We start from the raw sequence: 11,747 nt of genomic DNA on the forward strand, positions 1-11,747 counted from the left end.
TCGAGAAATCATAAAACTTTTTTCACACGGATTTTCAGATTTTGAACTGAAAACTTTTTTTTACACGGAACGCATCCCTCGTGTAAAAAAAGAATTGGGCGTATGCGTATACAGTGCCGCCGTTGTTTTGATGCGGTGAGTGCTAAATGAGATACCTTGATTGATCCATTTCGATCTCGCGAAAACTGATTTTATTCGCGTTCAACTTATAGCGCATCATTGCGCATGTAGTACATATTGTTTGCAACCAGATGCGCTATACAGCGCACCAGATGCGCAGTAATAAAACTTGCGACTAATAGGAGAAACATTGATTTTCGCGAGTTCAAAAATTCGGTTTTTAGCTGCACAAATAATATCTGTTTAGATATTGCCGATTTCACCAATTTGAAGAGTTATGTGTAGATTTTGATTTGCCCGCTTCTTTTTCTCACACTCACTCTCATTTCGGGTTGATCGATTTTTGTAACTGAAATTTACCCAATTATAACCCTTTACTCGTTAGTCAAATGTAAGCGTGTACACTAAATCGATTCCCGCCATGATTTGACGTCTATTTGTTGATAAGAAAATTATTTTGAGCTTTTTAGTGGAATGTCTTTACTTGTCATAAGACTAGTTCGACGAGTCAAGTACGAGACACTGAAGACGGCCTTACTGTTGAGGTCGAAATACGTATCTGTCAAGATACAATTAAGTGGTGGAATTCAATGGGATTGTATCAACTCGTCTTATGACAAGAAAATTATTTTGAGCTTTTTAGTGGAATGTTTTCACCTGTCATAAGACGAGTTTAAACAATCCCATTGAATTCCACCACTTAATTGTATCCTGACAGATACGTATTTCGACCTCAACAGTAAGGCCGTCTTCAGTGTCTCGTACTTGACTCGACTTCTATTTGTCTAGTTGTTTTCAGATTGAGCACTCACACACAAATATTATATACGGAAAATCAAACTTTTTTGAGTGTATTGAGTGTGAGAAAAAGAGTGAGAAAAAAAATCTCGCAAAACTCTTACACGGTTAGATGATTTACCATTAATGGGTACTATGTTATTGTTGATATTATTCACCGTAAAAAATTCACCCATTTTCCTGAAAAAGTGCCACTACCCATTAAAATGGGTAGTGGCACTTTTTCAAGAAAATGGGTGAATTTTTCACGGTGGGAATAATATTAACAATAACATAGTACCCATTAATGGGTAAAGTCATCTAACCGTGTAGAGCAAGATTACCGGTGGTGAGTTTGGCAGCGCAGTATCATTACTTGACACTTTACCGGTCGATACTAAACGCGCTGCTATAACAGTAGCGCGACTGACCAAATTTGGTAGCGCAATAAGAGCGCTGCTATTTTAGGACCTGTCAACTGTCAAACGTCACCGGTATGGAATACAGCAACCAAATTGAGAGCCGAAAATAGTGACCGATACGGAAACGAGTGACGAAACTAAAATGAAAGCGCTGCGCGGGTGATTAAAATGCTCGCGACCGATAATGATGCTCTTATAAAGTGCCAAAAGCGCAATATATAGAAGCTAAATAAATGAATGAATATCTCGCAGAACAATCTTCAAATTCAATTGAACGTTGGAATTGCTTAGAACATTTTTACATGAACGGTGTTTGGCAATGAAGTCACCAATAAGGGTTGCTGACGTTTAATAACCTTTCTCTTTCAAGTGCATAGAAATAATAGGATTTGTTTTCACCGGGAAACGTTTCCCGATGAAAACAAATCCTATCCTTCCCATGCGCTTGAAACAGAAAGATGATTAAACGTCAGCAACCTCTATTACGAAAATTTTTGATTTGTTGCAAGTAAGAATTTGAAGATCAGCTTTCAAAATTTTGTTGCTGCTCATTGCATTGAAAAGGAAAATAGGCAACGATGGAGGAAAATTGCCCAAAGTTTGTTTCTACAGAAACAGGTTTAAAAACTTTGAAACAAATTGAATAATGCATGTTTGATTCGTCTATTAATAATGACAATCGTTAAAGGATACCAGCAAAATACAGCAGTTACCCTTCCTGGCAATCTGAAATGAAACCTAGGGCCCCGAAGGTTACACAAAAAAAAAGCTAAAAACTCAACAGCGCAGATACCTACCACAATTGGCAGAATTATTTGCTTCGTCGCATGAATCAAATCTCTTAGGCTAGAGCTAGACCCCTTTTGCTTTATTTTATTATAAGTAATCGAACTGATTACTCAATTCAATATGAGGAGAATTATTGAGAGGAAATGGAGAATTCAAAGATTCTACCATTTTTTTTTTTGTTAATGCTCAAGGTATAGCAACGTGGAAACGAGACCTTCTGAAGGTTTTTTTCCAGAACGGTGTTCTTGCAGGCAGAGTGTATGTAATTAAGAGAGGCGGCGATACTGTCAGAATTGGAACAAAATTCATCTGCCATTTCCATATAAAATTGTGTTCCAAACGAGCAGGAGACCTGTCAAATGCGGCACACTCTGCTTGCAGGATCACCACCGCTTGGCGGAATTTTACTTTTGCAAATGGGTCCAACGTAAAACGAAGGCACATGTAACGGGATCAATAGGTACAAACAGCTCTGAGAAGTGGTGTTGAAATTAAAATAGCATTGGGTAGCATTAAAAACTTCCTGCAGCATTGTACATATTGCACAGGGAGAAGGGGTAACGATGGTAAAGTGAACAGGTGGGGTAAAGTGGGTAACGGGAACGGCTTGTTTATTTATTTACTTATAGAACAACTAGGATTTAGCTAGTCGCGCTGCAGCAAGGTATCCGGCAGAACGCGGAACGTTATAGACGGAAGCGGAGACAGCAGACCCGTCTTTTTTCAGGAGAAGAAACGCCACCTGAAAGAGGCGGAGTGCGAGGAGATGGAACAGCTGTGCCGTTCTCAAGAAACACGCAAGTTCTATCAGAAGCTCAACGCATCCCGCAAAGGCTTCGTGCCGTGAGCCGAAATGTGCAGGGATAAAGATGGGAGCATCTTGACGGACGAACGTGTGGTGATCGAAAGGTGGAAGCAGCATTACGAGAAACATTTGAATGAAGTGAAAGTGAAAGTCCAGGCAGCGGAGGAGATGACTACGTCAGTTTAGCAGAGAAGCCAACCCCTTGAGGGAAGTTAAGTATGCCATCGAACAGCTAAATACCAATAAAGCAGCTGGTAAGGATGGTATCGGAGCTGAGCTCATCAAGATCAGCCCGGAAAAGCTAGCCACTTGCCTGCACAAATTGATAGTCAGAATCTGGGAAACTCAACAGCCACCGGAGGAGTGGAAGGAAGGGGTTATATGCCCCATCTACAAGAAAGGCGGCAAGCTGAAGTGTCACCATTAGTGAATGAGTTCGTGGTAAGTTATCAAGCCGGCTTCGTTGACGGCTGCTCGACAACGGACCAGATCTTACTCTTCGGCAAATCCTATAAAAATGCCGTGAATACCAGGTCCCAACGCACCATCTGTTCGTTGATTTAAAGGCGGCATACGACAGTATAGACCACCTAAAGCTATGGAAAATTATAGACGAGAACAGCTTCCCTGGGAAGCTTACCAGACTGATCAAAGCAACGGTGGATGGTGTGCAAAACTGTGTGAAGATTTCGGGTGAACACTCCAGTTCGTTCGAATCACGCCGGGGACTAAGACAAGGTGATGGACTTTCGTGCCTGTTGTTCAACATTGCGCTAGAAGGTGTCATGCGGAGAGCCGGGTGCCGGGGTACGATTGTCAACAGATGCAGTTAATTTATTTGTTTCGCGGATGACATGGACATTGTCGGCCGAACATTTGCAAAGGTGGCAGAACTGTACACATGCATACAAAGTACATGCTTGTGGCTGGAACCGAGCGCGACAGGGCCCGCCTGGGAAGCAGTGTTACGATAGACGGGGATACCTTCGAGGTGGTCGAGGAATGCGTCTACCTCGGATCCTTGCTAACGGCTGATAACAACGTTAGTCATGAAATGCGAAGGCGCATCATCTGTGGAAGTCGGGCCTACTACGGGCTCCAGAAGAAACTGCGGTCAAAAAAGATTCGCCACGGCACCAAATGTGTCATGTACAAGACGTTAATAAGACCTGTTCTCCTCTACGGACATGAAACATGGACAATGCTCGAGGAGGACTTGCAAGCACTCGGAGTATTCGAGAGACGGATGCTTAGGACCATCTTAGGCGGTGTGCAAGAAGACGGTGTGAGGCGGCGAAGAACGAACCACGAGCTCGCCTAGCTCTACGGCGAACCCAGTATTCAGAAGGTAGCTAAAGCTGGAAGGGTACGATGGGCAGGACATGTTGCAAGAATGCCGGACAGCAACCCTGCAAAGATGGTGTTCGCTTCCGATCCGGCATGTACGAGACGGCGTGGAGCGCAGCGAACGAGATGGGCAGACCAGGTGCAAAACGACTTGGCGAGCGTGGGGCGTATTCGAGGATGGAGAGTTGCGGCCTCGAACCGTGTATTGTGGCGTCAAATTGTTGATACAGTGTTATCTGTTTAGATGTAGACTAAATAAATGAATATACTGAAAATAAATTCTTTTCCTAGTCGCTATAATCAAGCAGGTATCTCAAGCATACCACATCGTTATATAGTTGCATGATTGAGTGTTTGGTTTTGATAAAATATCGAAAAAAAATTTGCTTAAAAAAGGTGGTAGAAAAGATATTTTAGTTACAAGATAAAGATGGTCGCTGTCGTCGCTGTACGGTACATGTTTTGCTGGCCAGGATAGGGTGCCAAATGTCATTGAAGGAAAAATACATACGATTTGACACTTTGGTACCACAAACAAAGGGAACCGAAGCGACAATATTTATCTTGTAACTAAAATATCGTTTGGTAGTAGTTAATTAACACTGTTGTTTACATTTAGAACCAAATCCAGATGTCGCACATATAGGGGTAGGGATTTACTGTTCCGCTTTCGTCCCCTGTCGGAGTGGCCTGTGTAGTACACAAAAGTCTTCTCCATTCAGCTCGGTCCATGTCTGCACGTCGCGCAACCACGGAGTCTGCGGAGGGTCGGCAAATCTTCCCCATCTGATCTATCCACCTTGCCCGCTGTGCACCTCGCCTTCTTGTTCCCGTTTGATCACCAAAGTCTTCCGTTTTTCACGGTGTGAATGATGGATGGTTCTCCCAACAGCTGATGCAATTCGTGGTTCATTCGCCTCCTCCACGTACCGTCCGCCATCTGAACCCCGCCATAGATGGTACGCAGCTCTTTCCTTTCGAAAACTCCCAGTGCGCGTTGTTCCTCTTCGAGCATTGTCCAGGTCTTGTGTTCGTAGAGAACTACCGGTCTAATAAGCGTTTTGTAGATAGTCAGTTTGGTACGGCGGCGAACTCTATTCGATCTTAGCGTTTTGCGGAGTCCAAAGTACGTACGATTTCCTGCCATGATGCGTCTCCGAATTTCTCTGCTGGTATCGTTATCGGGGGTCACTAGTGAGCCCAAGTACACGAAATCTTCAACCACCTCGATAGAAACTCGTGATGGGTGGTTTACATTGACCTCTCTGGACCCTCTTCCTATCATGTACTTCGTCTTCGACGTGTTGATGACTAGTCCAATTCGTTTAGCTTCGCTTTTCAGTCTGATGTAGGCTTCCTCCATCCTCTCAGAGTTACGTGCCATGATATCAATGTCGTCGGCGAAACCAAATAACTGGACGGACTTCGAGAAAATCGTACCACTCGTGTCAATCCCTGCCATTCGTATTACTCCCTCCAAAGCGATGTTGAATAGCAGACACGAAAGACCATCACCTTGCCGTAACCCTCTGCGCGTTCCGAAGGGACAAAAGACGTTCAAAAAAGATTTCACAAGGGCCCTACGAATCGCCACGGTTTGCCTTTTTGACAAAGTTATACTGATCTGATACATATCTGATTACATTTACACTCTATTTAAACATTGAGTCGGATAACTTTTGTAAAAAAAAATAGGACAGAATAGTTAAAGATACTTTTCGTTTTCTATTAGATATTTCTAACAAGCCACTGAAGACGTAGGGGAAATAACTGGCCACATTATTTTTTGATATGCAAAGAATGTTTAAGCCAAATTTGAGCATAATCAGTCATAAAAAACCCCCTGACAATAATAGAACAAAACCTGCCGAATCCGTCATCCCCCCTATTATAAAAGAAAAATAAATACGCATTTGTCGACATTATATAGTAAGCGTTAACAGAAAAATGTGTATAACATAACGAATTGAAAATAGCTTTATGATTTTGTTCAGCGGCCCAGCCAAAAATTTTGAGTTCACTCTTGCACTCAGAGTTATAATTTTTTTAGGAGCAAAATTATACCAAAAACACTAAATCGATTTTAAGCGCAGCTAAATTTCAACCAATTGAACTGAAATTTTCACCAAAAGTCTATCTTAGCATAAGAATTTTGAATACCAGTAGACCGGTCGATTTTAGGAAACTTTTTAAAATTTGAACAGATCTAGTGGGCAGGTTGAATTCTTGGCATTTCTGCAATACTTGACGTACGGCGAACACCTGATCTGTGGTAAAGCGTTCACCCATAAATCCCGCCTGGTACTGCCCCACGAACTCTCTTGCAATTGGTGTTAGTCGGCGGCATAAAATTTGGGAGAGTACCATGTAGGAGGCGTTCAGCAATGTGATTGCGCGGTAGTTGCTAAATCCAGCTTATCGACCTTTTGTAGATGGGAGACACGGCACCTTCCATCCACTCCTGCGGCAGAGCCTCATCCTCCCAAACCTTTGAAATTACCCACTGCAGCGCTGTAGCCAGTGCCTCACCACCGTGTTTAAGCAGCTCCCCTGGTAGTTGGTCAACTACAGGGGCTTTGTTGTTTTTCAGCCGGCCGATATCCTCCTGGATTTCCCGAAGATTTGGAGCCGAAAGTCGTATGTCCTGCGCGCATGCCCAGGTTCATTTCCATACCGTCACCGTTGCCTGCCACATCGCCATTCAGGTGCTCTTCGTAGTGCTGCCGCCACCTTTGGTCTTGGATCACCTCACGCTCGTTCGTAAGAAGGTTCACGTTCATGTTCTTACACATATCGGGCTGTGGCACGAGGCCCTTACGTGAACGGTTTTACTTTTCATAGAACTTTCGTGCGTTATTAGCGCGGTACACTTGTTCCGTCTCTTGACGGTCTTGATCTTCCTGCTGGCGCTTTTTCTACCGAAAAATCGAGTTTTGGCTGTTCTGCGCCCGTTTGTATCGTGCCTCGTTCGCCCTCGTGCGGTGTTGCAGCAATCTCACCCATGCTGCATTCTTCTCCTCAACTAACTGCTCACATTCGCTGAAACATAACATAACAGTCGTTCTCTGGTCCGGGGACACCGTGCCTAGTACAGCGGTTGCGGTGCTTCCAATGGTGGATCGAATATCTTTCCAGCCATCTTCAAAAGACGCTGCGCTTAGCTGCTCTTCCGTTGGGAGTGCCAGCTACTGCGCGTAATCTTGGGCCAGTCTACCGTATTGTAGCCGCCCAGTCGTTGTATTCAATATTCGTACTGCAGTAAGTGCGGACGCTCGTGACATCAGAGAAGAATTTGCTGTCGATTTGGTTCTCCATTTCTTGATTAGGTGATCTCCATGTGGCCTTGTGGAAATTCTTGCGGGGAAGAAAGTGCTTATACCATCCCGCGGGAGGCTACAAAGTGTATACATCGTTGGCTGTTGTCTGTACATGTAAAAGGGTATGAACCACAAATTGTACCAGCTGTTGGGAGATCCATTCATTGCTCACACCGCGCACATTGGACGACGGTGGTGGACGGTATATTTAACTTCACTCAAGGTGCGGGTTGGTTAGTTTCCATCGTCCGCTGAACGTAGTCATCTCTTCTGCTGCCTACAGCCTCACTGCCTTGACTTGACTCTCACTGCTTATGTTCTCAGCGCCATTAAATTTTCTACCTTTCGATCGTCATATGTTCATATGCAAGGAGGCTCTCATCCTTATCCCTGCACAGTGGGCACTGGCGTTTTTTAACGGTACTGTTCCATCTCCTCGCACTCTACTTCTCCCAGGCAGCTTTGCTTCTCATGGAAGGGGTGGGTCTGTTGTCTCCGTTTCCGTCTATTGTGTTCTACGGTATTCCGGGTTCTTTGCTGCAGCGCGACTGTCCACGCTGCGCCCTTCTTCTTCCGGATCTGTATGCACTCTTCGCCTAACCAACTCTAGTAGATGGTTTGATTACCTGTTAACATTCACACCATTATTGATCCCTTCTAACACTCCTCCTGCAACGCTACGATGCCGAATCTGCTGTCTTTCAGCACATCGACGAGGATCCGTGTGCTCCCAATGTGGTTGGAAGATTTGCAATTCAACGAACCGAACTTTCAGTTTCAAGTTCACTGAAATTCGTAGTTTTTAAATATGCGCCCTCATAACCACCTTGTTGTACCAGCGCCCCCTTTAAAAATAGGCGACTAAGTAGCTCACATTTTACGACGACAGGGCTGCTAAGAAACCTCGCAGTTAATAACTGTGGAAGTGCTTAATGAACACTAAGCTGCGAGATGGCTCTGTCCCAGTAAGGGGATGTAATGCCAATAAGAAGAAGAAGAATAAGTTCAGCCGAATGACATTTTTGGCTTAGGCTTACTTCCGCCAAATCAAAGCCAGATGGGTTTCAGTCTAGTGGTATCAAGACATTATATATTAATGTCTGGAAAACACATGTATTGTTGATTCACCAATACCTTCGGCTAAAATAACATTTCTGCAATTCTTTGATAAGTTTCTGAAAGATTTTTTATTGTCTTTCAAATACCGGATTACATGCGGAAAAACAGGTAATAAAACATTCTAATAAGACCGATGAAAAAATGCAAAATGTGCCATACAAAAAAAATCTGAAAGCTTGCCTATGGTCTACCCTTACGTCTTTCTTTGGACCTCCCAGAAGGCATTGAACCAAATTCTTCTGCTTATGGCTGCAAATCTGCGTTTCACTTTTCAAAAAAAACATTGTTATATATGATATCTGTATTCTGGAAATATACGACGGACTGCGATGGACTGAATTCTAAACTCATACGTATGCCAAAAGAGTATTAAAAGCAGTTGAAATAAGTAGAGTAGATAACTCGGAAGATACCGTTGGCTCCGTGGTAGGCCGTGTACACGATAGCTTTGCAGCTGGCGAATGATACTCCATTAGGCGAAAGCTCACCAAGAGGAGGCAGCCCATTATCTATCAAGTATCAAGTAAGTAATTTGAAATAACAGTGGACTTCGGAAGGTAAATATTCCATCAGTAGTTCGAAAAAAGATATACACCTGAGATAGGGACATCTATTGTTGGAATATTTCTATCACATGCATGGATGCGATTTTTCGAGTGTCTTCTACACATACCGAATGTATTTTAAAAAGTTGCAGATATCAAGAATATTAAAGGAAGAGTGCCCAAAAATTAAACAGCTTATACAGAAAGGCTTTATGATAGCTCCGATATCAGGGTCGATCAGCCAAGGCAAAGTGAAGCAGGTTCAAGTACAACTGGAAACATATGTCAATGAGCATTTTCGAATCCAATTAGGGTAATTCGCCAAATGTTGAACGGCTAATTTCTTCGCCTATTGTTGAACGCACGTGCATTTCTTATGGAAGTTCAACAATAGGCGACAAAATTAGCTGTTCAACATTCGGCGGTTTCCCCTAATCTGTTAAAATAAGAACTAGATGTCAACGAAGAGCTCCCAGTCAATACAAAATCGTATATGATGTGGAGACGATATACGTACATGTTGTATGGGGAAGTACTTATATCGCCTCCACTTTAGCATCATATACGGCCTTGTGTTGACTGAGCTACATCGGTTTTGGAACATGCTGATTGCGATAAAATGCCAAGAACCAATCAACCTCGAAAACTTAGATAGTAATTGCAAAGAACCTAGCGGTTATACCTATTTCACGTCATTTCTGCAGTATTTTACACTTTTTTCAAAGATTTATGTCTAAAATATATGAAATACATGTTTTTGAGCCGCCCTTAGTGCAACTTCTGGCCTTGTGACCAAATGGGCCATCGTGTGGCCGAATATTATTCGACGGATAGCCGTTGGTTTAGATGCCACATGGCCGAGTAACTCGTTGAGCTGAAAGTCATCTAACCGCGTTGAGCTTTTGGCTGAAATCAACAAAATGACCAGTTCAGCTGAACGACAGTTTCGGCCGTATGTTCATTTTAGCCAAACGACCATTTAGATCAAACCGCAATTTTTGACCAAATAACCTATTGTTACCGAATGATGGTAACATTTACTTGTTATTTGTATGGAGTGGAAATATAGGGAAAAAGGTGTTAAGCTAGATTCAATCGTCAATTTAAATTGGGCGGGCGATTGAACTATGCATGAACCAAGCGATGTGGTGTGGGTGGCAAGTGAACGAAGCTACCAAAGTGAGCTACCGCGACTACAGCTACATAGGCGGAAATATTGACCGTTGACCAGACTGGAAACCCGATGAATCAGGAGGAGATAGGGATAAAAAAATGTAAAGTGAGGGATTCGTGATACATCGGTCGATCGAGCAAGTGGTTTCCACAAAAAAGTGATAATAGTTCGATTTTTCGCGTGGGAATTGCCCAGCCATTCACTACTTTAGACTGAATAATCGGTCACCTCTTACGCGTGGAGACGACTCCCGAACTGAATTGGGGCAGCTATCCCAAAATTACTAGAAGTTGGATCGATTTCCATCAAACGAATCGACGCGTGGCACGCTGGAGCCGCCATCTTGCTGGCAGGCAGCCTTTTACCTATCCTTAATAGTGCTCAGACGCTTATCAAGTATTCGACGAAAAGAGAAGCGATTGGATCAGCGCCTTCGAACCACCTGCAACCTATCGTCAACTTTGTGCGATCCGACGATCTGTTACCAGCAGCGAACTCCGTCACCAGTTGTTCTTGAGTCGACGTAATACCGTCGTGAAACCCCCACCGCCAACTGACATCCTCACTTTCGCACCCTCAGCAACGTACCGCCAGTATCGGATGACCAGACGCCGTGTGACCGGCATCAACCAAGCCCGAATCGTCGTGAAACCGTCCTCGACCAGACGCCGTGTTACCGGCATCAAACAAGCCCGAATCGTCGTGAGACCGCCTTCGTGCCACCCGGCATCCTTAGCTTCACACCATCAACCACATACCGCCAGCATCGGGAGACCAGACGCCGTGTTACCGGCACCAAACAAGCCCGAATCCTCGGGAGATCACCTTCGTGCCAACCGGCATCCTCGCCTTCGCATCCTCGACAATATACAATATACAATCACGCTGCAGCTGTAGCCTATCACGAGGTGCCCTCCTACGCGTTGCATCCTGGTACCCCAGTTGAACCCGCTGTATCCCATCGCACTTCCAAGGGTTAGGTTCTTTCCGATCTGGAAGCAAAAGCTTGAGACCTTTAGGTGAAATAATTAATATTGAGCTTCTTAGGGGAAAATGTTACATGGTTAAAATACTTCAAACTTCCATTTACTTCCGCTATATTCACTTATGTATCATCAGATACGTATTTCGTTTTCTACTTGAAAACTTCTTCAGTGTTTTGTAGTCGATAACAAAACACTAAAGAAGTTTTCAAGTAGAAAACGAAATACGTATCTGATGATACATAAGTGAATATAGCGGAAGTAAATGGAAGTTTGAAGTATTTTAACCTTGACCTTTAAGTATTTGATTAACAGTCGAACCTGAACAACAGAACGATTAAAGGTCTGT

Source organism: Armigeres subalbatus, chromosome 3 (genome assembly GCF_024139115.2).
Source record: "Armigeres subalbatus isolate Guangzhou_Male chromosome 3, GZ_Asu_2, whole genome shotgun sequence".
NCBI lineage: Eukaryota > Metazoa > Arthropoda > Insecta > Diptera > Culicidae > Armigeres > Armigeres subalbatus.